Genomic DNA, 6586 nt, shown 5'->3' on the forward strand with positions numbered 1-6586 from the left:
CATCTCCTCCTACAGAGATCAATCCAATATTCAGCATTATTTAGCACACGCCACCAGTTACAAATCCTCCTGATTTTGTCTGAATCTAGGCGATAATTTCCTCCTTGCTCACATGGCTATTAAAACACACCTTGTTTTAAGTGCAGGTAAATACTTTTGGCATCTTCCTGGTATACCAGTCCTGCAGCCTTGAAGGAAAGGAAGCAAAGTTTAGGGACTATGCACATAAAGTGGGCCCTTGGATTGCATGATTTCACCTGTTACCGATGGCCAACTCACCCTCTCTAGAGTCCTGGGAATTCACCGGTGACCTTTGGAAAATCAGAATCACAAATTCAGGTCCTTTGTCTTGCTTTTCATACTTGACAGAGGCACTTGAAAGGTCAGGTTCTCAATACCTAGGTATCCTTCACATGGGCCAGGAAGCTAGAGCCCACCAATGTAGCCTCATGTTAGGGGCCAGTTGTACTGCAGAGAAGGGATGGGGGCAAAGTCCTTAACGGTCAGCTTTGAGAGACTGGCAGATGGCATCACATGTGACTTTGAGCAGCAGGAGTGGGGTCGAGGACCTGGGGATGGAAGGGAAAGCACACCTGTGGGAGAGATGAATCATGAAGTCGCAGGGAAAGTGACAGCCAGAAAGACCGCAGCTGGTCCACTTTCTCCATCTGGAATAGCATAGCCATACTGCAGATGGAACTGCTGAGTCACACCTTAGAATGAGCTTAAGTTGTTGATGAAGGCCGAGTCAGTGTCTCGGGGCTCAGACCCCTAGCAAGGAAACCAGATGTGAAAGGGGTGCCATGGTAAGGTAGGTCAAAGAGCCTGGTATGTGTGTGTGGGTGTCTGATGAGAGGTGAGGGGTTACAGTAGAAAGGGGAAGGCTCTGAGTGTAGGACTGAGCAAATAGATGTACTGAGGAGGGTGTTGGTATGGTCTAGGGGTGTAGGGCAGTCTGCTGAAGAAGGGCACATGGGTGGGAAGGAGCAGCAGGTAGGCCAGGAGTTGGGGTCCCCCTGAAGGTGCTGGGCAGCAAGAACACATGAGTCACCAGAGGACAGAGAAGAGGGTGTTGGTGAGAGTCACAGACCCAGTGGTCTGACTGTCAGGCTTTGGGTGGATGACGGTGATGAGTTAAGGGTCCCTGCATGGCCATGGAAATAAGAGGCAGTGGTACAGGACAGGAGGCAGCCATCTTAGACAAGGAGAAGGGAGAGAAGTGAAAAGGAGTTAGGGTGAAAGAAGCTGAAAGGGGAAGGTGAGGGATGGCGGCCTCTGTGAAGGCAGCTCCAGGGACTAAGCATTTGGAATGGTGACGGGACACCTCGAGGATTATGACGTGGACAGCAACACAAGGGGCTGGCAGATCAGTGTGACCTGATGCTGACCCACAGCCCCACGACGAGGAGAAGATGACCTCACTAAACACACAGAAACCCAGAGGTGCTCTGACCATAAGCCAGGAGTGTGCGTGGGCAGGCACATCCAGGGTCTTTATTTAGCTTCACTCCCAACAATACTACCCCCCCCACACACACACACACTGGGACTCATCCATCTCCACAATGTGCACCTTTTCAGTGGCATGGGACAGATATGTGGCATGTACTGCCATCCAGGCTGAAACAGCAGCCACAGGATAATTGTGTAAAAGCTGCAGAGGCAGCTCAGCAGTTAGAGCACTCGGTGCTCTTCTAGGAGTCCTGAATTAAATCTCCTGCACCCACATGGTGGCTCACAACTATATTATGGAACTATAATTGTAGTCCTATGGAATCTGATACCTTTTTCTGGTGTGTATACATGCAGACAAAACAGCTACACACACGATACATAAATAAATAATGATTGATAAATAAATAAACATATGACACATAAATAAATATATTTTGATTTACCACTTACAAGCATTTCATTGAAGTTCAGTTACTCAATACCAAACATCAAAATTCACTCGAGGCTAAGGGAGACTTCTAGAGCCCTGGATAAGAATGTCAAACCCCATCCATACATGGTATAGTATGCTTCTTCCTATATGTCCACACTCACAGTAACCTTTAATTCATGAACTAGACACGATGACAGAGTATACAGAATGCAATAAAACAATGATAACAATATTCTCTGATGAAAGTTATTTATAACTTTATAGATTGCTTTTTTTTTCCTGAATTTTCCATTTAATTTTTCAGACGGGAGTTCACGGAAGGTAACATTATGAAAAAAAATGCTGATAGGGAGTGGGGGACTGCTGTGCCTTCTAGTGTTACATTCCAAACAGAACCACTGCCTCTTTCTTCAGGGGGCTGAGGCGTGACTCTGAACTTGGATGATTTAGAGGGAGGGAGGTGGTGATGGCTCTTTCAGGAGAAGCACGTGAGAATCGTTCTCTGTGTTTCTGTGGTTATGAGAACACAGGCATCTGACCTCAAAGAAGAAGACAAAGGCTTGTACTTTTTGCTTCCATACAGTTCTCTGGGATTTTGATTGTCCTAGGAGAGAGAACACCCACCCCTGCCATATCTTTGGGGCCAAAAAGCTACTTTGACATAGCAGCAGCAGCAGCTATGACCTGAGTTAACTACTCCATTCTTTTGTTACCCTTTTCTAAGAAAAACTTCTCATTCCCAAGGGACCCAGAACCATACTCTCTACCTCCCTGTGTTTGAAAACAGCAGAGCTAGAGGGAGAGGTCCCACAAGCATCAGGGTTCTGAGGAGCCTGAAGAGCTCCCGCCCTCTCTCAAACCCACCCTTTTCTTGATTGTCCTGGTCTAGTATTTTCATGAGAACTTTTCTTTCTCTGGTTCAATTATGTAAAAGTTCATGGATCGCCTGTCCCCTTCCAGCCTGGTGAAGGAGACAAGTCTTCCTGAGGCACTGGTGAGGTCACTGCAGTCTGATGTCTTAACAGCCGAATGGTGACCAGATGACAAGGGCCCTGAGAGCCCAGAGGAGAAGCAATTCCCAGGCCAGGGCCAGCAAGATTTCTACAGAGAAGGTAGTGTTCTTCCATACTGTTCTCTGAGGACTGCCCGGAATGTCACAGGGTGGCTACAGGTGAATCAGACAATGCCACAAGTGTGTGGCGTGCTCAGGGTCACTGGGTGCATAGTGAGTACTTCTGTGTGCTGGAGGCAGGGATAACACCTGAGGGTCTGGAGGTACGCTTGGGAGGAATATAACTAAATGAAGACAGCAGGGAACGTTTGAGGGTCATACACAGAGGGTAATCATAAGGATGAGGAGATACCTTCTCCGAAGAACCTTTGTTGGCCTTGGCCTGGGAATAACCCCTCTTCTAGGCTCTCATGGACCTTTGTCATCTGGTCACTGGCAGCTGCCAAGTATATTCTATCAGTCTTATAACTGGTTTATTTCCTGGAGAGTGACTATGATTATATAGTATAAAATAAAACTCATATTTTATATCGAAAAGTCTGGACCTACTATGGCTCTACCCATTCTCCTCTACATACCTGTTCTATCAGGCTGGGTTTAAACATGTATATGCACCAGAGGCTGGAGAGCTGGCTCAGCAGTTCAAAGAACTTGCTCCTTTTGCAGAGGACCTGGGTTCAGTTCCCAGGACTCATCTATGTATAAAACCTACTGCGTCCATTTAGTGTTTCTAACATGCACATGCGCTTAAGGCCGACCTCTGGGGCTGGAGAGTCTATCAGAGCTCTCGTTCCTGGAGGAGACAGTCTCCCTCTCTCAGCATCACTGTATGCCTGTAGTTGCTCATCTAGGAGTATGCTTGATATTCAAATTGTGCCTATTTGACAAGCTCTAGCTACAGTTTAAGTCTTTTCATATGCCCTCATTATTTTGTGAACATTTTCTTATTTTCTGGTATTAAAAAAAATCCAGGCTCACTTTTTTTTTTTAATAGACTCAGTCGTTTTCCGTGGTGTCTTAGGGTGTTACTGCTGTGAACAGACACTATGACCAAGACAACTCTTCTAAGGACAACATTTTATTGGGGCTGGCTCACAGGTTCAGAGGTTCTGTCCATTATCATCAAGGCAGGAACATGGCAGCGTCCAGGCAGGCAAGGTGCAGGAGGAGCTGAGAGTTCTACATCTTCGTCTGAAGGCTGCTAGCAGAATACTTGATTCCAGGCAGCTAGGATGAGGGTCTTAAAGTCCACGCCCAGTGACACACCTACTCTAACAAGACCACACCTACTCTAACAGGGCCATACCTACTAATAGCACCACTCCTGGGACTGGGCATATACAAACCATCAGACATGGGCTCCTGGGTCTTCTAGTAGAGCACCACGAGAGGCCCAGTTGCATCGATTTCCACAGGAGCCTTGCTGCTCTCTGGCATCTCTACCTCTTTCTTGCGCTCCTTTCCTTTCTGTCACTCTCTTGGCCCCCTTTCTCTACTAAATGAAGGAACTACACCACTACTTCCAATTCCAGCCCATTCCATGACTGGGCCTTGTTCTGTCTCCTCTAATAGCAGTGGAGCTGTCCTTGTGGTCCACATTTGGTTTTATTCAACCTAGGGATGCAGCCAGCTACTGGACTTCCCTACACACCCTGATTCACTTTTGTAAGGCTTCCCAGTATTGACCACCTCTGATAAGTGCCATTCAGCCACTTTTATTTACATCCTCTTGGTCAGATCTCAGTCAATAACCCATCTGATTACAAAGGAGGCTAAGAACCATGTCTGTCTTGTGTTCAGGTGAAAACAGGAAACATTTTGGACAAAAGCATGCCAGTGTCTGCCACACACATAGACACCCTTTCCAGACTCTGATTAATCATTATGTGCTCTGGAGACTTCTCCTCAATGTGGTTATTCATTGTGTGCCCTGGAGATCTTTCTTATCAATATACAAAGAACAACATCCTCATTCCTTTAAAAAAAAAGATCTGGATGCTGCATACCCTTTTCTTTACATGTATTTGTTCTCTCTGTGTGTAGGCGTGAGCCTGCAGACAGCACATTTTGTGTGGAGAGCTCAGAGGAGTCAGTTTGCTTGCAGGAATCAATTTTCTCCTTCTACCCTGTGGGTTCTGGGGATCAAACTCAGGTTATCAGATTTGGCTTCAAGCATCCTTACCCGCTGATTCATCTCACCGGCCCCAGTATTCTATTCCACATGTGCCATTTTAAAAATAGTGCCTACTAGATGGGCACTTGGATTAACTACTGGGATACAGGAGTAAATAACCCTCCATAAAGTAATTCTGTACATGTTCAGAATTATTCAGTTAAAGGGGAAAGTACATTATATTTCTGATACATTTACTAAACCACCACCAGGGGAGGTCCTGGGATTGAACCCAGGTCCTCACACACACTGGGCGATTGCTCTACTGCTAAGCTGTAGCTCTGGCCAAGTTGTCCTCTTTTGAGAGCATTTCTCTTATTTATACTTATATTATTTATATTTATATACAGTTTTCTGTCTCCTCATCCATTTCCTTTTTGATCTTTTGATTTATAGCAGACGAGATTTTTGTTCTAAGTTAAATGAATTTCCCCTAGTTTGTCATCTTTGGAGCTTACAATACAGTGTATAGTGTATTTTTACACACAATAATTTTTATGTAATTGTGTTTTCTTTCCTTTTATGGAATCTAGGTTTTGAATGGCTGTTAGATGGCATCCCTTTTTTTTTTTTTTTTTGGTTTTTTTTTCGAGACAGGGTTTCTCTGTATACCCTGGCTGTCCTGGAACTCACTTTGTAGACCAGGCTGGCCTCGAACTCAGAAATCCGCCTGCCTTTGCCTCCCGAGTGCTGGGATTAAAGGCGTGCGCCACCACGCCCGGCTGATGGCATCCCTTTTATTGAGAATGGACTAGGGCAAAGCTAAACTGGGGGCAGGGGCAGGGTGCAGGATGGAGAGAAGGGTATTTGTTCACTACAAAGCGACAAATCAGTGTGCAGGTAGATCAAGAGGTGGAATGAGGGAAACTGAGGTTTCTGCCAGCTTTTAATAATGTTCCCGCTGTTTCTGATGGTTTGGGTAGTCCTGGGTCTAAGGTAGAAGAGACACTTCCTAAACAATATGCCCAGCTAGTACTCTGGTCCCACTGAAGGGAGTCAGGACACCTCAAAAAAAAAAAAAAAGTCTAGGATAAGAGATTGTCTGCAACACCATTTCTGGGCTGGAGAGATGGTGCAGCAGTTATGAGCATGTATCTCCTGAGGGCCAGAGTTCCATTCCCAGAGCCCGCATCTTGTAGCTGACAACCACGTGAACTGGGGCTCTCTGCTCCTCTGACCTCAGTTGTGTGCATCACTCATGCATCACACACATATACACACAATCAAACATATAACTTAAAAATAGCATTCCTGAAGGGAAATGAGCTATCGAAGACAATGTAGGCTTAGAGGTAGAAATGTAGGTTTAGAGGAAGAAACAAATTTGAGGAAGCCCAAGATGAGATGGTTGACAGAAGTAAGAGCAATCAGTGAGCTAGCCGGCCAGCCGAAATGCACCAACATTGAGAAAAACCCTTTAATCCCAGCACTCGGGAGGCAGAGGCAGGCGGATTTCTGAGTTCGAGGCCAGCCTGGTCTACAAAGTGAGCTCCAGGACAGCCAGGGCTATACA

The sequence above is a fragment of the Mus caroli genome, chromosome 14, assembly GCF_900094665.2.
Source record: "Mus caroli chromosome 14, CAROLI_EIJ_v1.1, whole genome shotgun sequence".
In the NCBI taxonomy this organism is placed as follows: Eukaryota; Metazoa; Chordata; class Mammalia; order Rodentia; family Muridae; genus Mus; species Mus caroli.